The sequence below is a fragment of the Ochlerotatus camptorhynchus genome, unplaced genomic scaffold (assembly GCF_037179485.1).
Source record: "Ochlerotatus camptorhynchus isolate MF236.1 unplaced genomic scaffold, CSIRO-AGI_Acam_v1.1 ptg000432l, whole genome shotgun sequence".
Taxonomy (NCBI): Eukaryota; Metazoa; Arthropoda; class Insecta; order Diptera; family Culicidae; genus Ochlerotatus; species Ochlerotatus camptorhynchus.
Window position 1 is genome coordinate 5,682,662 of NW_027040918.1, and position 24,846 is coordinate 5,707,507.

At 39.2% G+C, this 24,846-nt stretch overlaps 1 protein-coding gene across 6 annotated transcripts in view; it reads right to left on the bottom strand.

Annotated features, from left to right (window-relative positions):
- Positions 1 to 19,189, bottom strand: part of LOC135711393 (Kv channel-interacting protein 1-like) — a 271,759-nt gene extending 252,570 nt beyond the window's left edge. Inside the window, exons 1-2 of one of the 6 annotated variants that reach the window (XM_065234267.1) lie at positions 19,106 to 19,189; positions 5,622 to 6,008 (exon numbers count right to left, since the gene is read on the bottom strand). The gene's annotated coding sequence lies outside the window, so the exon portion shown is untranslated. Of the gene's footprint in view, positions 1 to 5,621; positions 6,083 to 19,049 lie in introns of all 6 variants that reach the window. The other 5 variants (XM_065234264.1, XM_065234269.1, XM_065234265.1 and 2 more) reach the window with 5 other exon arrangements.
- Between the last annotated feature and the right edge of the window lie 5,657 nt (positions 19,190 to 24,846).

Consider the following 24,846-nt stretch of genomic DNA (forward strand, 5'->3'; position numbering starts at 1 on the left):
TTCAAACAGTTTACTTCCCGTGACATTGGTCGATTCCAGTTGCCGCTTGTCATCGAATGTGGGCTTATCTGCCAACCAACGCACCACGGAAGCTCTCGGATCTACCTCACCAGTGAAGAGCCGTTCGAATGGCGTGTCATCTGACCGGTTGTTGTCGGTATACAATCAGAACGTTAGAGGCTTGCGTACCAAAAACCGTCTTCTCTTGCTTTTATCGAGTTGTGATTACGATGTTCTCGTGTTCACTGAAACTTGGCTCAGGTCTGATATCGACAGCGCAGAAATTTCGTCCGAGTATACCATATTTCGATGCGACCGTAGCACGTCGACCAGTATTCACTCACGGGGAGGCGGTGTGCTGATCGCGGTCAAAAGGCATATAGTCTGTGAACCTACTTCGCCGATAAATTGTGAGCAACTCGAACAAGTTTCAGTTCGTGTGGAATCTGGACGCCGCTCGCTCTACATCATTGCCATTTATCTTCCTCCCAATTCGTCCCTCGACCTGTATTACGCTCATGTGAACGCAGTGCAGCTAATTTCGGAAAACTCGTCAACAGCTGATGTGATTCTGACACTAGGAGACTACAATCTTCCAAGTTTACGGTGGCAATCAGACGATGACGTGAACGGCTTTATCCCGTCAAAAGTTTTCTCAGAAATAGAACGTTGCCTCACAGAAAATATGTTTGCCTCTGGTTTGCGTCAGATCAACGATGTTGTGAATACTAATGGCAGACTCCTCGATCTTGTGTTTGTCAATCTACGGGAGTACTTTGACCTCATTGTACCCTCAACTCCACCTTTACGAATTGACGACCATCACGCACCATTTATCTTGCTTCTTGACGAAAGCTGTAATGGCACAATCACAACGGACGATGGGGATGTGAGATTCAACTTTAATTTTCAGTCTGTGATTTTGGTCGTTTGGATGACGTGCTCTCAAACATCGAATGGGATGCTCTACTGTGACGGGAATCATTGGACGAGTCTGTATCAGCTTTCTATGATAAACTTTACGAAGTTCTTAGTGACCAAGTACCTCAAAAGAGACAACGAGCTTCTTCAGTCTACAACAAGCCATGGTGGACCTCTAAACTACGCCATCTACTAAACGTCCTCAGGAAAGCACGCAGCCGTTTCTTTCTGATGAAGTCCGATAGTGAGCGGAATAACCTTCAGGAAGTGGAAACAACGTACAAGGCACTTCTCTTTTCCACGTATGAAAGTTACATGGCTAAGATTCAATCAAATGTCAAGCAAAATCCTTCATGTTTCTGGAATTTTGTCAGAAGCCAAAAATCGGCTACTCGCATTCCAACTAACGTTAAATACGACGAAACCATCGCTAGCTCTAATTAGGAAGCAGCAAGCCTATTCGCCAAGTTCTTCGAGAGCGTATTTAGCAAATCATCGCCTGTTTCTCTCTTCAACCGCTTTGCCCATATTGCTTCACCAGACATAAATCTACCCGACGTTCAGTTTTCCGTTGTCGAAGTGGTGAAAGCCATTGAAGAACTCGACGTTGATAAAGGACCTGGAATGAACGGTATACCACCCTTGCTGCTGAAGAATTGCTCCACCGCACTTGCATCTCCCATAACATCTCTATTCAACCGTTCGCTGCATGACAGGATGTTCCCAGTGGCTTGGAATTCAGCTTCTATCATTCCAATCTACAAATCCGGCAACTGTAATCGAGTCACGAACTATCGAGGTGTTTCTGTCTTGTGTTGCTTGAGCAAAATGTTCGAAAAACTGGTGCATAAGGTTCTGTATAACGCCGTATCTTCATTAATCTCCGGCAGCCAACATGGTTTCATGAAACAACGCTCCACGACTACAAATCTGATGTGTTACGTCAACACCTTGTCTCGCGAAGTTGAACATGGACAACAAGTTGATTCGATTTATATAGATTTCGCCAAGGCCTTCGACACTGTACCACATATCTTGGTCATAGACAAAATGGTACACATGGGGTTTCCGGAATGGATAACGCAGTGGTTGTTCTCGTACCTGTCGGACAGAACCGGTTGTGTTGTAGTGAATGCGGCACAATCCCAGCCGTTCAACATCACGTCCGGTGTACCCCAAGGAAGCGTTCTTGGGCCACTGATCTTCAATATCTTCGTAAATGACTTGTGTATGCTGCTCTCTTCTTTTAACCTTTCTTTTGACGACGACTTGAAGATTTATCGTGTCATCACTTCTTCAGAAGACTGCATGGCGTTGCAAGAGGACATAAACGTTATGCTCGTTTGGTGTAGCGATAATGGAATGTGCGTGAACAGGGACAAATGCAAAGTTATTTCGTTTACGCGATGCACCAGGCCCATTGTCCATCAATTTAAAATGGAATCCGTCATACTGGAGCGAGTTCTATCGATTTGTGATCTGGGCGTTACTATTGACTCAAAATTGAAGTTTAACGAACATGTAGCTTTTATAAGCGCCAAAGCATTTTCTGCACTCGGATTTATTTGTCGACATGCTTCAGATTTTACTGATGTGTACGCCATCAAAACGTTATATTGTTCGTTGGTGCGAAGTATCCTGGAGTATGCTGCTCCTGTATGGACACCATTCTACGCGACGCAGATCTTAGCAATTGAGCGTGTGCAGAGGAAATTCATACGATTCGCTCTACGCCAGCTTCCCTGGACTGACCCAGTAAATCTTCCTTCTTACCCCGACCGATGCCGATTGATCAACTTAGAAAGTCTGTCATCGAGGCGAATTAAAATGCAGCGTATGTTCGTGTTTGATGTCATCACAGGAGGTATTGACTGTCCTGCACTTCTTGAGCAGATACCGATCAACATTCCTCCACGTCGCTTCCGAAGTTCACCTCTACTGGCAATTCCGTACCACAGGACGAACTATGGGCATCACAATCCACTTGATTCGTGTCTCCGGGCTTTTAATGAAGTTGACGACAAATTCGATTTTAACATGTCCAAAACTGTATTTTCACATAGGATTAGGAATTAAGTCTAGAAAATAGTATTAAGTAGTTCAGTCTGTGCGACTTAGTCGAAGGCGATGATCGTAAATAAATAAATAAATAAATAAATAAATAAAATGAATTTCGGACAGCTTTCTGGCCAAAAATTCTACATGGCGACGGCACGAGGAGATGTTCCTGCGAAGTTTAAGTTTGCTTTTATGGACAAATTTGCCAAACAACTGATGATTTGGCTAGGGATATGCAGCTGCGGAGCAAAGACCAAAGTGTTCGTGGCGAATAAAACGATGGACTCGAAGCTGTACAAGGAAGAATGCCTCAAAAACCACGTACTACCTTTCATTAAAGCCCATAAAGGTCCCGTGAAGTTTTGGCCAGATTTGGCGAGTTGCCACTACAGTCGGGAAGTCATCCGTGGTACCGTGATATTAACGTAGATTTCATCGATAAAAACATAAATCCACCCAACTGCCCACAGTTCCGGCCCATCGAGAGATTTTGGGCAATAATGAAGCGTAAGCTTAAGAAAAGTGGAAAAACGGCTCGGGACGCGATTCAGATGACCAAAATGTGGAACAAATGTGCCAAGGAAGTTGACGCCGGAGGTGTGCAGCGTTTGATGAGAGGAATAAAGAAGCGAACGGAAAAGGAGCTTTTCATCGAACCAGATCCCGAGATAGGTTACATTAGTAGACCACTCAACAGTGGGGGAAGCTTCATTGTTGCCGCACTCGGACCGGCAGAATTCTCGTTGTTGACGGCGTCAGTTACGTTCATAGTGGTGGCATCGTCGAGTCCACTTACACCATCTGACTGGCCCTGATAATTCTTCCTCTTCTTGAAATAGGTACATTCGAGCTACCGTCACTACTGTTCTTCTTCACCGCTTTCACACGAAGCCTGCTTCTGGACCGCAGTAAATCTGCGAACGTTTGGAACAAACTATTAACTAATCGAACAACTCAACAGAGCGAGCAAAAACCGAACTGAACTGCTTGACGGGTCAAGCAGAGCAAATGATCAGTCTGGGAAACATCTCTATTAATCGAGAGCTCCTTTGTAGGACAGCAGGCATTGAAAGCCTGATTCATATTAGTTAGTAAGTCATTCTCAACTTTTCCTAGAAATGCAATGGAAACAATATTGTTTAAGATGGGCTTATGTCGACTATTCATACTTGAGCTATACAGTTCCCAATTTGTTTTACGAGGATCTCTATAAACTTCTTTTAGTATATAATTTAAATGAAATCCCTTAACCCAGTCGGGTAAGGCGCAGCTACAACATTTCTCGACGTCCTTGGGCATAGAGTATCATTGTACTTACTACACAATTATACTAATGCAAAAAAAATGGTGCAGGCATCGAAAGCTATCATTTAATAACTGTGGAAGAGCATCTATGGAACACTAAGTTTTGAGAGCATTCAATAAGCTAATATGCGATAAGCTTGAAATGCGAGACAGAAGTTAACTTTCCTGAACTTCTATAAAGATTCAATTTTATGAATCTGAACAAAACCAAATCTGAAAAGAATTGATGACGACATGTGAAGACGTTTGTCCATTTCGATGAAGATATTTTCAAAATGCACCTGGAATCCCTGCCGTCGACACACAACGTCAAAGGAACAAGGGAAAATTAAGTTCAAAATAAAATTGCTTGGGGCCGGGTATCTGAGCCAAGAAACTAACAAAATTCAATTGGTACATTAACATTTAGTTTCCTATATGTCCACCTTGAATGGGTTGTCCTAGCAAAATCTCTTTGCGTGGAATAATTGGGTAATTTAACTAGCAAGCACTGATACATTGTTTGGTCCACACAAGTCTGAATCCAGCAATTCCAATACTATCTAATTAGCTAACGGCTTTCCCTATGCATAAATTATACCTGCCTATTATAGACCCACTTATTCTAGTGCACCTTTTAGATTACAATCTATCACTAATTGATCGAATACGAATATACACTGGCCTTAGACATTTCATTTTCTCAAAAAGATCGATAGTCTTCTTCTTATTCGCATTTCCAACTTATTGCTTATTGCATATTAGCTTATTGCGTGCTTTCAACTTAGTGTTATAGATCCACTTCCACAGTTATTAATTGAGAGCTTTCGATGCCTGTACCATTTTTGCATTATTATAATTGTGTGACAAGTACAATCACACTCTATGCCCAGGGAAGTCGAGAAATGTTCCAACCCGAAAAATTCCTAGACCAGACCGGGAATCTAACCCATGCACCGCCAGCATGGTCTTGCTTTGTAGCTGCGCCTTTACCGACTGAGCTAAGGGAGGCCCCGATCGATCGATAGTTTGACTGCCAAAGTTCACAGTCAGTAGTCATAATATACGTATGCAAACTATTATTTTTGAGTCTATATTTGTCAAACAAAAATCATAGAATTAGCACAAAAAAAGGAACCTATAGATTATGTTACTGTTCAACGTATCACACCATACAGAGGTCTAATCCACGTCCGTCGAATTGCCTTCAGCCACGTTCAGCGTCGCTTGGTAGTTTATATTTAAAAATAACAACCCAACCAATAACAACTACATCACGATCCTAATTCCGTCACGTCCCAAAACAAATGAGAGCTTAAAAGAGGAGTAATTTTTCCTCAACAAAATTGTTCACATACCTTTTGCTTCTTCCGTTGTTGGTCGCACACGCTATGGATTATTCGCTATCGCACATCGACCCAGGGAGCTTTTCACCTCCTTTTGGAGTGGCCAATTTTGCTGAAAGGCGTCGTACGAGGACGATCCAATATCCGCCCGTGTCCGTGTAGCACCGCTTCTGTATAAAGTTAATTTACTCCTTTTTTGCTTCCTTGCACTGACTGCTTCAACACTGCCTTTGTCGTCGTTCACTTGTGCTACGCTTTATCTCACTGAATATTTATTAGCATTTATGCAAGCTTTTTCACCGACAAAATTTTCCTCTTTCTGCTTTTTTTTCACTTGATTCACTCACTGGATTTTATGACACGACGACGTGCGTCGGGAGGGTGTGGAATAGAAAATCACTGCATGAACGGAAAAATAATGGACACACTCACATCCAACATCGCACAGTTGGCTTGGCTCTAGCTCTTTCTCTCTAGAGTCGACAACGAAAACAAATATCGGTGATTAAATTTTCATCCAGTTTGACCGACCTCCGTCTCCGTCATGAACCTTATCGTTGCGTACGGAGGGAGGTGAGATGCGGAATTTTGATGTTTTTAGCACCGTCGTCGCCTGCCACGTCTAGCCAGACTGAGCAACTCTTCTATGCGACACTTTAGGGAAATGGGACTGAAAAAATCTATCCGCCAGGGCACGTAAAAACAGAAAAAAAACTGAGCTAAACCTAAAAGGATTGTGAATCACAAGTTTAGCTGTAGTATAAACTTCCCACAGAAAAATGAATAAATCATTGCCAGTTTTTACATTTTCAGAACTTTAAGGTGGTATACAATAAGTGTGCAGTGTTTTTCAATGGCGAATTTCAGAAAAAAAAAGTAGAAGGGTCTGTGCCTAGGGGTACGAACGGAAGCTTGACGTAGGACCACTAGTGGACGGAACAAATGTGAACATTTAGTTCTTTTAATTGATCAATCATCAATTATCTTAACTCTTTCCGTTTTTTATTTGTAAGCGTATCAAATTTGTAGTATTTATTTCAAAGATAAATTTGATGAAGAGAATCCAAGGGACTGTCAACTTGAGTATTTTCGATTCATCTACCCGACTTTAAAAGGTGTATTTTGAATTTTTTGTTATTTATGAATTTTTAAGTTTATTCAATTAACCCCTCACAGGATTTCCTTCCGAATTATATGAATGGGGCGGGGCGGAAAGTATCGTTTGTGCAGAATATGTAAAAAAGGAGGGACTTCGACAGATTGAGCTCGTGAGAGCTAATTTTCTCACGAATTTGATTTTATTGGCTTTCTGGGGACTGAATATACACCCAAAGCGAATTATTCCCACTTCTCTCAAATTCTATATGGATTTTTAACACTTCCTACCAGCGTGTTCTGGAAAATGGTCAGAATATGATTAATCTCACCAATAAATTCGGGCCTTCAATTCCACACCTTCTATAGAAACCATGTTGAGCCTTGATAGCTAGCTGCTTGCGGTAACTGATGACCTTGACAAATGTCCACATGGTGGTCCTGAAAAGGACCATTTTGTAGTGATGGTTGAGTAATGCTGAGCTGAGCACGACGAGCTACTGATTCCGATCCTAGCCTAGAGGTGGGACTTCTTCCTCCTTCTCTATGGTTGCTCATATGAGCTCTGCAGCTCGCTGCTTGCAGGCAGCCTTTCGTTGTTGTTGTTGTTGAAAGCACTCCTGCTGCTACTACTGCTGCTGCTGGACTGGACACCACCACTTACGGTGATTGAATGAGCACCGTTCAGTGGGATCGCATCGAATTCGATTTTTAAGTCTGTGTTAGGGAATGCGATGTTTACAGTCATTCGGTGATAATTTTGATCACCATTGCAACAGTTGAAATTTGGTATTTTTCAATAGTAACCTATTGAAAATTAGCTAAGTGTTCATTTCAGCACATTGGTAGATAAATTTCCAATCGTTTGGCTTGTTTAGAATTAAAATTAGTTTTTTGAAATTGCGTGGATTCTATAGATCCTGTGGAGATCTATCTAGCCCTGATGTATGTGTTGGTAGAGGGAAAAAAGTAAACTTTGCGGGAGACGATGTCTTAACACTCGAAAGCAATTTTGTGAAATACGAAGTAAAAAAAAACCTAGCTAGTTCTGCATCATGATTTTGTTTGATTTTATTTATTTGTAAAGTCGCCCGTAAATACCCGCTGGCGATTTGTTTTTTATGATAACTCTTTACTTGAAAATAGGCAAAAACTCACAAACAGGCTGCTTTTTCATGGTATACAGTGTGATAATTCAATAATCAATAAATTATCTCAACATTTAGTGGCAAACCATTCATAAATTTTGGTAACATACAAAAAATTCTATAATCCACATTAAATTTCATATGTAAGCGCCGATTGAAACAATATTTTCGACGTCACTACAAGGGTGATTGATTAAACGAAAGAAACGAATCGTGCGGAATGAAAACAGAGGAAAAACTAATTGCACCAATATATTCAGGCCTACAATTCCACACCTTCTATAGACAGGTTGAGCCTTGATAGCTAGCTGCTTGCGGGAACTGATGACCTTGACCAATGTCTAAATAATACTCTTTAACAAATTTTTGGTGGCCCGGAAAAGGACCGTTTTGTAGTGATGGTTGAGTAATTCTGAGCTGGGTGTTCAACACGGATGAGGCTGTCGAGCTGTATGTCGTTTGGAGCGAGGGTGACACGCTTGGCATAGATGACCGACCCGCAGTGACTCACGAAGAGCTACTGATTCCGATCCATAGCATAGTGGTGCAGCTTCTTCCTCCTTTGATGGCTGCTTATGTGGGCTCTGCAGCTCGCTGCTTGCAGGCAGCCTTTCGTTGTTACTGGAGAACAATTTTCAACGCCACACGCTGAAACAACTACTACTGCTGCTACTGCTGCTACTAATTTCGACGACCGAACACCACCACACAGTGGTGTGATCGTTGGGAGCGTGTGGTTCTGAGTATGGCGATGAGTGTGCAAAATATTACGCAATTACATCCTCCCTATTCGCACGCGCCCGAGGATCAGAGGCGAATGCCACTTCGACTTGTTTCGTCTACTTACTACTCTCGACGACTGTGCTGGGGAAGCAGCATATGCATGTAGGTAATTGGTGGATTTGTTAGTTAATTCGACGCTTTTGGACAATGCTGGACACTTACCAGTTTTTCAATAGTTTCTTGTTGAAAATCAACATTCGGAAGCATTTTTATCAATGCGTAGCCATATTTCTGATCGATTGGTGATAAAATTATTGAAATTGAACCAGGGGCAGCTGAGTTATTAACGTTCAAAATCTTTCTTAATTTGTTACATGTTCCATTTTCGGTTTTCACAATGTGTACCCCCATATAGAAATCAAAGACGTAGCCCTACGTCAAAATAAATAAAAAGTACATGAAGATCATTTTGGTGTCTTCAAAGAAGTTTTTAGTTAAAAGAAGGCGCACCTGATGTAGTGGTCGTCCATAAATTATACTCATTAGGACGCCACTTGAAAATTCTAAGTTTTTTTACAGGCGATTTTCAAAATTAAAATGTTCTACAAAAGTGTAGAACTCATCATGTCCATAAGCTTTTAGCAAGACACACATTTTCTAGCATATCATTTTCATTGAGATATGAAGCATTAATTATGGAAGTCCCCTTAAAATTGATTTTTCGGTATTATTATTTTGGTTAGATTTTTCCAAGCCATACTATATTCAGGAAAACTTTTTTTTTTACTTTACAGAAACACAATTTTCTAGAAGACAGCACTACGCGATTTAGTAATCCACAAAACATACATGGATTAAATTCTTCAAAACATGACGTTTTACATACATTAAATCCCAAAATGGGGTAAATATTTTCAAAAACTATTACCATGGTGAGATTCTATATTTTGACGAACATTTTGGTGCAAAAAGAGTGGAGGAACAATTGTTTAATAACTCTTACGCAATTCACAATCGCTCTCCTCCACTCTTTTTGTACCGAAATGATAATGAAAATATGTAGAACTCATCACGGTATCAGTTTTTGAAAACATTTGCCATATTTTGAGATTTAACTTATGTAATTAACCAATGTATCTTTTGTGGATTACTAGATAGCGTATTGCTGTCTTAAAGTAAAGCAGGACCCACAATACTGCGTCACCGTCAGGGTCAGTATCAAATTTGATCTGATCAAAATTGACGGACTGACATAGCGGCGATGTGAAGTCACCAAGTAGATATGTCGGAGGAAAAGAAACTTGACATGTGTTACATCTGTCGTTTGACGGACGAACACCTTCGTCAACGCTGACGGTGACGCAGCATTGTTGGTCCAACTTAAGTGGTGTATTTTAGTAGAAAAAAAATTGAATGTTGTGTCCGAAGCACGACCGCATTGTTGACGTAGAACTACGAGATTTTCTGCTCCATTCATTCATATATAAATGACAAAATAAATGGTTTAGAAATTTAATTCAAAATGGGAAACCATTACTATTTTTCACGGATGTCCCTTGGAACTTTTATAAGAATTCATTTGAAATTATCTTTCTAATCCCCTCAGAATTCAATACTCTCGGAATTTCTTTGAAGTCATCATTCTCATAAGAACTCTCTTTACATTCTTCTCGAAATTTATTTGGAATATTCATTAAATATTACCCTGTAATCCTCTTTACAATTGTCATGTAATTTCACACAGAACCACCTAATAATTCTAATTTGAACTTAAACAATTGACTTCACGTTGTAGTCAAAACTCTATAAAAATACTTCCAAAAATTCCATTTGAATTTGTATCTTACATTCCCTTATTATCTCTAGAATTCATTCTTAAATTTTCTCTAAATTTCTTTGGAATTTTCATCAAAATTATCGAATAAGTTCTTCAAAGTGATTGTATCCGGAAAACCTAGTAGTTGAGAAGATAATTATTTTCCAAGGAGAGGACGAAGTATATTTTTCCTGGTTCATGATCGAAATTCACGGACTTCTCCCGGTGATTTAGAATTTCCGGCTTTTTCCCGATTTCCCGGCTCATTGCTCACCCTGTGTCCAGTATACAATAGGTCTTATCCAGGTGAATAACATTACTAGAGATAGCAATCTCCTATCTAATCGAAACACAGAAAACGAAGCTAACTCATAGAGTAAGTATGTTTGCTCATTTCAAAAGGTCCTATCTGCTTTGATCAATTCTCTTCATCGACTTTCTCTTTTGATAACCACGCCTACGCAAACATATATCGTTCTCTTTTTGCCATTCAGTTTGATAGCAGAAGTTGTTGTCTTGCGCTTAGAACTTTGAACGCAGCAAGGAATGCTTTTGAAATTGAGTTATTACCGAAATAGATAGTCGATGAAGAGAATAGATGAATGCAGATAGCACATGAGTAACCTGTGTAAAAGTGACTCACTCTCTGAATAAGATTCGTTTTCAGTGAGTGTAGACTGCATAAGCAAGCCTTTTGAATCTAATGCTACTAGCGCTGCATGGTGAGTGAATTCTAAGTAAAAGTCCAATCATGCGATATGTATTGTCCATCCGAATAACTTCACTGAATACATAAACCTGAATTTGATGCAAATTGCACACTGAGCTTGACTTTGGGGCTGTTCATAAACTACGTAGACTCTTTTTGACAAATGTCTACGATCCACACAAATTTCCAATAAAATGTATGGAAGATTGTCTACGCGGGTTAGGGGGAGGGGTTCTTAAACCCCAAAAAATCGGTCTACGTAGTTTATGAACAGCCCCTTTCCAATAGCCAATTTCTAGCCGAGATGGCAAGCTAAATACATTGAAAACGAATATTGCTCAGATAATGATTGTCTTTTACTAATCGTAGGTTACTCATGCGTTTAATAACATACGCTTTAAGAAAAAAATTCATACGAATAAGTAAAAGTGACTCACAACCGAGTAAAAGCTATTCACTCTCTGAGTTAGCTGCGTTTTCAGTGTGCAACGCAACGAACACCCCTATTTATCACTCGGCTGCCAAACTTTCTACGTTGCGGCATGTTGTTCTGATGTGCATGAGAAACGGTCTAACAGAAAGGGCAGATGAAATCGAGTTGTCGTGCTATTAACAATTCTTATATGCCTTTAGCCTGATTATTTTCCCAAATACTGACAGACGAGTGAGTAATACATATGACTAATAATCGCAACGTTCGAGTCCAAGAATCAAGTAATTTTTACCCACCGACTATTCAAAATTGAATACATGGGACTCTTGGCTTCTCACACTTTAGTGCCTAGGTGGGTGAAATAAACTTAATTGTGTGTAAAGAACAATCGAGATAAAGAAAACTGGATGCATGGGAATCTGAATCTGAAGAGACTGTACACAGGAAAAAATGCGTTCCGAAATTCATCAACCTCAAGTCACGATTTTCGGAATAAGTCAATTTTTCGTTTACGTTAGTACCTACATCATGAATAATCATGAACTCGTGAACATTGTTCCGCAAAATAAACTTAATGCACCGGGCACCAGCAAAGGCAAAAAAAAGTCATAGAATCGTGAACTCTGGTTTGAAAATCATAATCTAGTTCAGGTAAGCGTGACTTATGTTCATGAGTTATACTTGATATCGTGAACCTGTTCTCGAAAACGACAACATGGTTCATGGAGTTTAAAATGTCGACATTAAAATAATTTTCAATATTTTAAATGGAGTGGGGAAGTGGAAGGAAAACAACGGAAGACTTAATGCGAGGTTTCACGCATACCCCAAGCTGGCAGCAGGCAACAGGTGTCTGTCCTGCAGATGGAATGGGCACACTTTCAGCTCAACAAATCAACACCATCTTGACTTCCATCGAAGTGGTGGGAGAGAGGACAACAGATGCGTTTGGGAATCCTTTTCTTTGAGGTTTACGGCCAGTTTAATGACTCAGCCCAGCCACATTCTGATGAAACGGCTCAGCTGCATTCACTTATAATCAACACTCTATTCTTGACATCTTAGCACTCTGCATGGATCACAAAATCATGGTTTATTTAGTGTTTTCTGTAGCGTTACGAAATCGTCGCGCTGAACAGACGTGAACTAAGTTCATGGATATGGGAGCCATGAATTCAAATGAACTAGCAGTTCAGGTTATCGTGGTATCGTATCGAATACCGGAACTTTTTTTTTGCGTGCAATACCCACCACAAAAGAAAGTAAAAGTGAAATGTCAATCAATATCATAGATTGACCACTTTTACGGATGTTCTGGATCTTCTGGATGACCGTTTCTTTGCCCATCAAGGTTAATGTTTATGTGACGACTCCAAACTCATTCTTATTTCACAGTTCAAAGTTCTCGGTAAAAAAATCCCACAATTCTATAACTTCAGATCGTATCTTAGCTTTCCACATTCAAATTGTGTTAGAGCCCGGCGCCGTTGGTGCACTCCAGTAGAGCCCTATATCAGGATGTTCAACCCCGCCACCGGTGAGGAGGTGGAAAAATTCTCAGCCAGCGATGCTGATCCGGTGAAGTTTCTGCCCACGTTGAAGACTTTCATGACGGAAAACAAATCAACCCTCGGGAAGGATGTGACATTCATTGAAAAGACCCATATCATTCTCAAAACCCTCGGTTATTTAGCTGTTTTTCTGCATTTTTAGAACCCTGCATTACACGAAAGCTAAGCTAATTGAAAAAAATTACAACCAAATACGCCAACCACAAAAGCAAACCGGTTCGATTCTTCTTCCCGGACGTCAAGACAGATCTGGCCAGACTCGATGGAAGTCAAACACTGCTCGATTAGAAGATCCACCTGAATGCTGTGATTCACGAATGAAAATTGAAAAAATTGAATCACGCTAAAAATTTGGAGGTGCACATTTAACTGAAAATTTCTGGTGGAATGTTCGCTACACTGTGGTGAATGTAAAAGCAAGGTTTATTCATTTTTCTGGTGCATAATTTGCATCGATCTGATGAATGCAAGCTTCATTGAAAATTTATGGTGGAAAATTTGCAGCATTCTGGTGCATGAATAGGCACAGCCTGAAAATTACATCACAAAGGTGCATTGTGAAATAAACTTCACTGACAATTTTTGGTGCACCGTTCTGGTGAATGGAGGGGCATGCTTTATTGAAAAGTTCTGCAAAATTTGCATCGCTCTGATAAATTAAATGAACGGAAAATTTCTGGTGAAAAACTTGCACTGGTTTGGTAAATGAAGGCACAAGCTTCATTTAAAATTAAGCATCTGGTGGAAAATCTGCACCGTTCTGGTGAACGGATTAGCAAGATTTTTGAAAAATTTTGGTCTTGTGATACTCTAAGGAAGCCTTAGCGTGAAACTTTAAAGGCACAAATGCCAGCTTCCACAAAACATACAAATTTGAAATTGCTACTCTCTGTTTGTAGTAGCACAGCAAACAAGGAGTAGCAATTTCAAATTTGTATGTTTTGTGGAAGCTGACATTTGTGCCTTTGAAGTTTCACGCTAAGACTTCCTTAGAGTATCACCTTAAATTTGCATCCTGGTGCTGAATAGAGAAACAAACTTTAATAATAATTTCTAGTGTAAAATTTGCACCATTCTGATGTTTGGTGGGAAGCTTCTGTACTGAAAATTTATGATGAAAAATCTAAAAATAGGGGCAAGCTTTATTTGGTGGAAAACCTGCAACATTCTGATGATAGGAAAAGCAAGTTATATTGAAAATGTCTGATGAAAAAAAAAATGGAAAAAGGAAATCTGAACCAATCAGAAGACTGGAGAAGCATTTTTTATTGAACATTAACGGTGGTAAATTTGCATCGTTCTGATAAAATGAAATTTTCTGGTGGCAAGTTTGTATTGAAATTTTCTGGTGTAAGATTTACAACAATCTGCTGCATGGAGAGGCCTGATGTAAAAATTGCACAGTTCTGGTGAATGGAGGGGCAAGCTTTATTGAACATTTATGATAGAAAAAGTACAACGATTTGGTGAATGGGTGGACTACTTAAACTTGATTTCCGAGAAGATCCTCAACGGTATTGAATTCTGAGGACAGTTCTAAAAGAAAAGATTTCTGGGGATGATTCCATGAAAATTCAGCGAACAATTTCTAGTGAATCCTGCAGATAGTTCCAAGATAATTTCGAAAAGAATACCGAGAGAATCAAATTTTGAATGAAATTCCATAGGGATGTTGAGAAAAATTTCAATGGAGTTCCGAGGATAATTTCATGTTCATTCTGGGAAGACTTTCTGGAGAATGCAGAGGAAATTCTTCTGAAACTTTAGGGGAATTTCAGTTCCAAAGTGTTCTGAGAAAAAAAAAAGTTCTAAAATATTCCGAGAAGAATCTCAAGAATATTGAATTCTTATGACAGTTCCAAAATATTTCTGGGGAGAATTCAAAGAAAATTCTGCAGATAATTTTTAGTGCATTTTTCAGATAGTTCAAATACAATTTCGAAAAAAATACCGAGAAAATCAAATTTTGAGTGTAATTTCTAAGAGATTTTAAGCAAAATTTCAAGCGAATTCCGAGGATAATTTCTAGCTCATTCCAATTCTGAGAAAAAATCATGAAGTATTCTAAATATAATTCCAGTGGACTTCTGAGAAGAATTTCAAAAGAGCTTTTAGGAGAGTTCTAAAAAAATCCGAGAAGAACCTCAAGGATATTGAATTCTGAGGACAGTTCCAAATGATTTCTGGGGAGTATTTCAAGAAAATTCTGCGTGTAATTTTTAGTGAATCCTACAGATAGTTCCTAGATAATTCCGAAAAGAATACTGAGAAAATTAAATTTTGAGTGAAATGCCAAAGGGATTTTGAGGAAAATTTCAAGGAAGTACCGATAATTTCTAGCTCATTCCAGGAACATTTTTTTTGAGGAAATTCTTCTGAAACTCTAAGAGAATTTCAGTTCCAAGGTGCCCTGAGTAACAGTCAAGAAGAGTTCTAAAAATAATTCCAGAGGACTTCTGAGAAGAATTTCAAAAGAGCTCATAGAGCTCTAAAAATTTCGAAAAGAACCTCAAGAAATTCTGAGGATGGACTTTTTCCGCAATTGTGCAAAGTTTAAAGACAGCTGTTTGATTCCCTAATTGAAAAGTGGGTATTAGTTTGCCATTGAACCTTGGTCTATTGTTGTCTTACTAAAAATTTGTCTAAAAATCTTCTCTGAAAATTTCAAGTCATTTGTTACCGTTGTTAAAAAGTTACAGCTGTTTATGTGCGTTGCAATAAATTCGGATTCGTCTTTTATATCATCTTTAAACATGTTGAATGTTCGGCATCATTTTCTGTCACCCCGACTGACGGTACTTTGAGACGGTTCTTAATCGTCGATGCGATTAAATTGCCAATTTCCGCAGTTTGCATTGAAGAAGATGAACCACCACCGGAGCAAAAAATAAATAAAATTACCTAAATTAAACAGTAGGGAAATAGTGGTGGGTGGACAGCACCATCTCCCACGCACTTTGGAGTACTCTCCATCCCCAGATTAAATGCACCATAGAAAAAAATTGCCCCTCCTTAACAAGATTCCTGTGCACGCTAGTGCTCATAATATTACAATAGACTTCTCTGACGTTTATGAATTGCACAAGTATTAGTGCAGAACTTTGGGTGAATTCAAAGGTTTTCTTGCACTAATACTTATAATTTACCCCTATTTCTGCACTAATACTTGCGCATTTCACAAACGTCAGAGAAGTCTATACTTCTCCCGCAGAAAAGACTATGATAACGCCATGCTCGTTTGGCTACACTAACTTACAGCTCGTTTGGCTACATTCTAATTTACCTCCGCTTATCTATGGAATCTATAGTATCTATACTTCGTACTATCCTTTCACTCCACTGAATATTCCCATAAGAAACTGTCAATCTTTGCTAGAAGAGACGATTTTTCGGCGGTGCCGTCAACGCCGATGGAAGTGGAAGGAAACTGCAAACGACGGAAGACTAGGCAGGAGCAACCAGGAGGCTGGCAACCCCATACCAATCCTATACGTTTGACAGTAGGCAACATTACGGGCCTTATTTAAGGCCCAAACGCAATGTGGGCGGAAGCGGAACGGAAACGGAAAGCTTGACAGTTGTCACTAATGACATCAAGATGCCTAACCGAAGTCGATTTGGATCTAACTAGCTTTAAATCCGACAAGTAGGCTTACTCAGATCGGGCTTTTCCACTGCCGTTGCCGTTCCGCTTCCGCCGTCATTGCGCTTGGGCCTTTATTCTCTTAACCATTTGAAGAATTTTTGGTTAGAAATGTTAAATATCAATCCTTTACCTCCTCGATGGCCGTAAAGACGTGACCGGCCCCGTTATTGACATTGAAAGCAATGATCTACCGAATTGTTTACACTGATAATGGATTGCAAATCTCAAACCCAATTCATATGATTCATTGTGCAATTTTTGCTGGATTTGGTCAATCACAGAGTAGCAACTACGAAAGGTATGATTGTCAATGCTCATACTCAAACGCATTTTGGATTTTTTGGGATACATTTGGTTAATTCAAAGTGTTTTTATGTTACTTCATACGCGAAGTTTACGATTTTCAGAGTTGATTGGAAATGCTATAGCCATTATCAAAGTAACCCCAAATCAAAATACTGAAGTTCGGTCACAAAACTAAAAAAAATAGTGTAAATGCTTAATTTCCGTTAAACATATTACTAACGAATTAACTCTTGGATCTTCAGTATTTACTTGTTTTAAAAATATAAAATTTGAAAAACATTCATTGCTGTAATAAAATATTTAGAATATACTTTAAAAAACTATCAATGCTACCCTGTTTGACGGTACTTCAAATCTCCGTGTACATCGTACGGGTTAGGCAAAGAGTGTGCGTTTGACTTTCACTGTCGCATTAATGGCCCTTCGCTCATTTGCAACTTCTATTCAATTTTCATACTGCCGTACTCTTACGGAACTATCTACCTACCCTCTTCTAAAACCATTCTCTATCTAATAATTTATCACACTAAAGCTTCATGTTAGATAACATTTCCAACCTACTCTGATGTGGATAATGTATTACCGCAGATAGAATTACGAAAATACCATTTGAAATTTTAGTTATGAGTACGAGGATGGATCACTAAATAAAAATCTATATCCCTTTAAAAGGTTTCATAGAATCAAAATTAAGGAATATGTTATTTTAAATCTATGTGTAGGGGTAGACTGGATATACTTGATCCCTGGGGACACTTGATCGCGCATTGGTTTCGCAAAAACTAGAAAGAATATTTTTGGGTAATTTACCATAATCTTTTGTCTAGATGGATGGTAAACTTATACTGACGCTTGCTGTAAAGGATCTACAATTATGAAATCAAAATAACAGTACACAGAAAAATTTACATATTCAGAGTACACATGGAAGAGTTGACTGTAGTTTCTGAATTAAAGTTGTTTAATGCAAAAGTGGATGATATGTGAATCAGGATCGGTACCCAGCTGGTAGGTGATATTTTGAACTTTGCCAACCATATTAATGCACCATTTACGTTTTTCTTATTCTAAAATTACAATCATATTGTTGGTAAGAGCTCCAACTTACAAAAAAAAACACCTCATACCAACAGCAGCAGTCCCAAAGTGACCCACAAGGGAGTAACTACCACCGTGTGTAGGTACGCGAGAACTTTGTTTTGAAGCTGTGGAAATGTAACGAAAAACAAAAAACAAAAGTTATCACGAAGCCAACCACCGACAGCTCACAAACTGGAATTTAATTAATTCTTATGAATGCGCATTCCCCCCCATTAACTCCCGGTGGGGAGGCGACTCAAACTGCAAAACAATACACTGGGAAAGCGAAGAACAAAAATATCCTTCAACGCCAAACCGCGTTACACTTTGACATCCCACGTTGAATCTTTGCAGGCTGCCTCCAGCTAGAAAAAGTGATTCTTCAGAAGGTTAAACATGTTGGATGTGAGCGTGTCCCGCGCGCCTCCTCCCAGGTGGCAAGCAAAGCAATACGTTACGCAGCACGAGACGTGGAAATATAGCTGCAAAGTAGTTAAACTTTTCCTTGGCGGTGCTCCCCGTCCGTCCGTTCATCAGTCATCGTAGATTTCACAATAATATAAGCTAGGTGTAAAACTACCAAGTGAGTGAGAAAGCTTCACCTCCGAAACGTGTATGGGAACGATATAGCTTTTAGCGTTTTATTGCAAACACGAGACCGTCGTCACCGTCGCTGTAGTGGCACTAGAGTTGACACGACGAAAATACGCGCAGAGCCACACTCACTCACAAACACATTGGTCTAGCAACAACCACCCCTCTCCCCCCGTTTCACTCATTTTCCAACGAAAACACCACATTTTCCTGGCATTCGTAAACAGCACGCGACAGCACTGCAAAAATTGGAAACGATGGCAAAAAAAAAGGCGCAAATGGCACACACTGACTGACTGCAAGATGTGAGAATATTTACCCCGCACACACACGCACAAAACCGCACACTCCGGAACCGTGTGTGGATATACCTACGTAACGCACACAAACAAATGCCAATCGAGGCTCGAAAGCTTTTCCACTGATGGAAGGTTTTCCGTTCGGCAGCGCGTACCAAATCGGTCTGGTTGCCTACGGTGGGACGCTCGTTGGTTTTATCCTGTCGTTGGCTGGCTGCCGTACTTCGCATCCGATCGGGTCCAGCAGCGTCTTCGTCGTCGGTTGGGTGGTAGGACGAACAGGACACGATTCGGTCAGTCCCCATAGTAGTCGCTTCGTAAGATTTTATCACAACCATTCAACACTCACGATACCACGATACGATACGATGCGGCATCTCCATGAAATCAAAGGGAAATTTTGAATAGGTGCAAATCCATGGAGACGCAAGTACTTCACTTAACATACTTGACCTATCTTGGTGCTAAATCATCAATTTTGGGACGATACATTAAGTAGGTCACGCTCTAAGGGGGGAGAGGATGTTTGGAAATACAGTAATGCCTTATTCAGACTGGGGAGAGTAGGCTGTGCGTGTGTTCGAACCTGACGTTTGTTTTTTCCGTGGAGTTTTTTTTTATCTATAATCGGTTACTGATCTGGCCATAACCAGGCTCAGGAGACAATTTCTAGTTCCTCATTCTAGGTCCCTATCATTTGCCGCTGAGAAGCTGTTTCGAAGCCAAGTAGAACCTCCACGAGGCGTCCCAGCATAAGTTCCATCATTCGTTGAGTCGCAGCGTTGAACCTGACTATTGGCCGCGAAAAGGCTTGCCAATGCACATCAAAAATCGACTACATACATCCGAACATTTGTTTATCTCAAATCGAAGGAAGACATTCCGCGCAACTACCATAAACCGGACTAGTTCATGCTGATCTTCGTCAAGCTTCGTCTACAATTTGGACTTCTACATCAACACATGCCAGGGAGCCTTCAGGTTCAATTGGCTAAACTTGGTGGGTTCGTTCCATTTTGTAAATTTTTATCTTTTCAAACGAGTAACGTAGTCGCTCGTCAACTGGCAAAATAAATGGAGTGAAGGGAGTTTGGGACGATGGCTATTCTCGATCATCCCTAAGTTGTCGAAGAGTCCTTGGTTCAAGGGGTTGGATGTGGGTCGAGACTTCATTCGTCTGATGTCTCGCCTCATGTCCAATCACTATTCGTTAAACGCTCACTTGTTTCGTGTTGGGCTGGGAGACAGTTATCTCTGTGAATGTGGACAAGGTTACCAAGACGCCGATCACATCCTTTGGTCTTGTGCTGAGCATCGTGGAGTCAGATCTGAGCTGCGCGATTCCCTTCGGGCTCGAGGTAGACAACCTAATGTTCCAGTTCGGGATATTTTGGCTAGACGTGATCTGGAGTTTATGAAACTCATATATGTTTACTTTAAGAATACTAACCTTAGATTGTAAGTTTGATTAACCTTGTGTTTAGTTTGTGTATTGTGCGTGTAGTTTTCTTTTTAGTGTTTGTTTTCAAGATGAATAGAAATAAGTTCATGTTTTAGGATTAATTAAATATGTGTATAATCAATCATATTTCAAACCTCCTTCTTCCTTTCCTCATCCAAAAAATTGTAAATCTCCACTAACCTCGAGACGACCGCGAGTAATCGGTTCAATTCCTTTAACTCTAGATTTAAGACATTAATCATGTATAATGCAAATGATAACTCGGCTCTGTAAAGTTTATTCGGTTGAGCCTGTACAAATAAATTAATATAAAAAAACGAGTAACGTTGGGAAATCACCTTTTTGTGGTGCGTTACTGGTATAAGATCTACCACTGAACCCTTGTCGTGACAACTTCAAACTAGGGAATTAGGATTTTCCAGTAATCAAAGGGTCACATTTTAGTCCTTGTTACTGTTTATGACTTGATCAGTATAATAGTGACAAGACTCGGGCAGTGACCTTGCGCCGTTATGCATTTCTATATTGTATATTTCAAATCAAAAATATTGTTTATGTTCATAGATTTCACATAATCCTTTTCCCTTTGTCCTTCTTCTTTTCCTTTCACGCTTCTCTTTTCAGAAAGCGAGTAATGGCGCTATAGCCATAAGTCTATATAGAGCTGAAATAAGGGCGTAACAGCTTTTGTAAACAATGGCTTCTCTCGTTGATTTCTAGAAATTCATGGCATTTATGTGGTGAGTGGTACCGTATCGTGACATGTACCTCACCTATTAAAAGTCCGGAAAATCTGGAAATTATCTCCAGTAAATGTTTTTTTTTTAACATGAATAAAATAGTTTTAACCCAATCATCACTCAGAAAATAGTTTATTCTGCTTTTTATACGGATTGCTAAGATGATTTCTTTATCATTTCACTATTGATCATTTGTTCATGAGCTACGAATTTTCAATGAACGGGAAAATCCAAAAACTTCAAATTAAGTTGATCCCAAGGGGTACTCAACTCTGCACATCTTAATCAGTGCCGAGTACTTTATCTGTCCCACAAACTGTGCCAAGCGTTGTCGAACGCGCCAATGTGTCAGTCTCAGTATACCATGAGTTTTGTAACCCTGCAGTTATGACTTTTGAGATTGTTTGTTTACAACTTCAAGCTTTCATGGATGGTTTATTGAAAAATTGAAAACGGAAATGTAAACATTAATTTCAATATTAATGGCATATATACAAGTGTTGTAAGTAAAACGAGCCTAAAATAATACGTGGGTGGTGAGTCATCATAAATATCGATTTAAATCTTTGAGTTCATCTCGGAAAAGGCAGAATTAGAAAAAAAAATCATTAGACTTATACCGAAGACACCATATCAAGAATACTGGCAACTTTGCCAGAATCCAAGCGACAGATACAATAGCGCTGCGCTTGAGTTAAGGTGGAAGCAACGCATAGAAAAATGAGCAAATACACAAACCTTTCTTCTGAGGATGTAATCTTTGCTATCAAATTCGTTCGAAGCATTTACCTTTGAGCGGCAAATGACGCGATTGTACCTGCTCTAGAGGTATGCTACCTATGATGCTACGATGTGTTGTTTTAGGTAGCATGCTAAAGAGTCTCAAGTATCCGTTTCCTTGATCTCTATTATGCAATGTTTATGGATTATGTTTAAATATTTCTAAACTTTCTGCTACGTCTAGTTTCCAAGGCGAAGATACACTCCGCAGGATATTAATGTTATCCTTTGTCAAATTGTGCCCCTTTGTAAAGATATGTTCTGCAACCTTGGATTTAAATTCATAATGGAGTCCTTTATCCATCTCTTTGTTAGCCTTTTTTACCTCTGCGATGTGTTCCTTAAACCTTGTTTCCAAAGTCCTTTTCGTCTGACCAATGTAGGTTTTATTGCAATCTGGACAAGAGATTTTGTAGACTCCAGCTTTCCCTAAGACATTTATTGAATCTCTTGTTGATCCTATTAGTGACTTCAGCTGATTTGTCCTGCTGCTGAATACTAAATCTAGGCCAAAACTTCTAAACTTCGAAATCAATGGTTTGGTAATATTTTTGTCGAAATTCACCGCTACCCGTTTTAAGGGGGGAAGTACAATTAGAAGGCCTAAAATGAGGCCTATCTTTGAGAGTGGATTGCGAGTAGGGAAATAAATGAATGTTAGCGATTCTTTATGTATGTTATTAAGGATTTAATGAAGATTAATTATCAGTGACATTTTTTTAAAATTTTGCAATTTAGCCCAATTATTATAAATAACGTGAAGTCAATTTTTTAAAGCAGCACTTCGCGCCGTGCAGTCCCTACGTCCATGATAACGTCTGAAACAAAAAAAAACAGGACTTTAAATTTGAAGGTACAGCGCACAACATGAATTAATTCGTATGTAAAAATAATGTTTTTTTCACAAAAAAATTTGAAGTTGAAAAAAAAATTAAAAACCCTATTTTTTTCGACTTTGTTTATAAAAAAAAAACATGTTATAACAAACAAATCTAAAAAATCTTTCTATTCATGTTGTGGAGAATTTAATTATGAACATAAAACAGAAAACCGGAATCGATTTGAATGAAAACTCTGACCTGTACATTGCACGGCGATTTTGAAAACACTACTTTTCAGTAGAAGCATTTAAAGTTCAACTTTGACATGTTCAGCCATTTGACATGCACTCACTGAATTGCGTATAACTTTTTAAATAAGTTCCGGATGGTTTATGCTTTTAAAGGCTCATTCCCAGATACATATAGAGTAAATTAAGCCAACAAAAATTTTTTCGAAAAAAAAAATTCTAATTGTACTTCCCCCCTTAAATCCTCTGTTACTGGTGTAAGAGTTGTCGAAATACGCCTTAAATGATCCGCTGTTCTTTTATCGATTACTGCTTGCATTGTTTTTTTCTTGATACCCATTAAGGTGATTCCATGTTGAGTCCACAAATGGCCGCCATGTAGGCTATACATGCACTTCCACCATAGAGGTAACTCTAAGACCACTGGGTCCCGAAGAAAATCATTATTATTTTTGGCTCACTCAGTACCAGAACAACGGTCCCAAGCAGTCCCAAGCTATTTCACTCACCCCTGCATGTTCTGCATGAATCCACACACCCCTGATGTTATCTGTCAAACTTTCATAGCGAATCAAAACAAACATAGTGTAGTAATAGAATTTCAACTAGAATAGGGTACGTTAATCGTTTGCTTGGGACCAATAGGCTACTAAAGTGGTGAGCCAATTTAAAATCGTTAGTTTCGTATTGATTGTTGCTTCCACTTAGAATTTTCAATTACACAAATCTTGGAAAGCAGTGCTCCATTTCATTTGAAATTGCTACTTCATGTATACTGCAGAGTAGCAAATGCGGAGTAACAATTTAAATGTTGCACGTGTCGTAGAAGCTGATATTTGTGCTCTTAAAGTTTCGAAGTGGTTTTTTTTTTTTTTTTTCCTCTGTTCGGGACATAACACCACTGCGACCAGTAATTTGATCTATTGTAGTATATCCCGTGTCCTTAGTTTAGTGCATGTCGTATTACTCCATCACTATTGAGAAATGATGAAGTATTCGGTTTTGATACAGTTGTCATTCTTGCCTTCATCGCAAGGAATCGATTCTAACTGAAAGGTTCCGCTATTTATACCCTTCGGAGTTGGAACACCCTCCAAAGGCGCGCCCCTTTGTCAGTCAAAATTGGATTCCTTAACAACAAAAACAAGCTATGACACCGATAATGACCATGCATCAGAACCCTAGTCTTAACCACTTCAAACTAGGGAACAACGATTAGAAGATTAGGAATCACATAGATGAAGACTAACTAACTCATTTTTTCCATTGTTTCAAGATCATCCTCGGTCCAGGCAACCCGAGGACTTATCACTATCAACAAGGCATAAAAAGTAACAAGGACTAAGATGTGTTCCATTGATTACTGAAAAATCCTGTTCCCCTAGTTTGAAGAAGTTAGGACTAGGAATCGGTGGTAGATCTTACATCCCGTAACGTACCACGAAAAGGTGATCTACCCGCATAAACGCGAACCATAAATTGACCTTACCTAAAATGGTTAAAAATTGTTTATAATCCCTGCTAAACTTTAACTGAAATGGTTATGGAACTTTACATGAACGTTCAATGATAAAGTTTCAACCTTATGTATTATGGTTTTTTGGAACTGGACCTTACAAATAATGGGTTGTTAAGAACCATTACCATTCCAAATTCTTGTTTTCTCCATACATTTTTAGAAAGAGAACTATATAAGAACGTTTTTACTTATGATTTGAGAACATTAATGGTAATGGTTATGGTAGTCAGTAAGGTCCATTAATGGT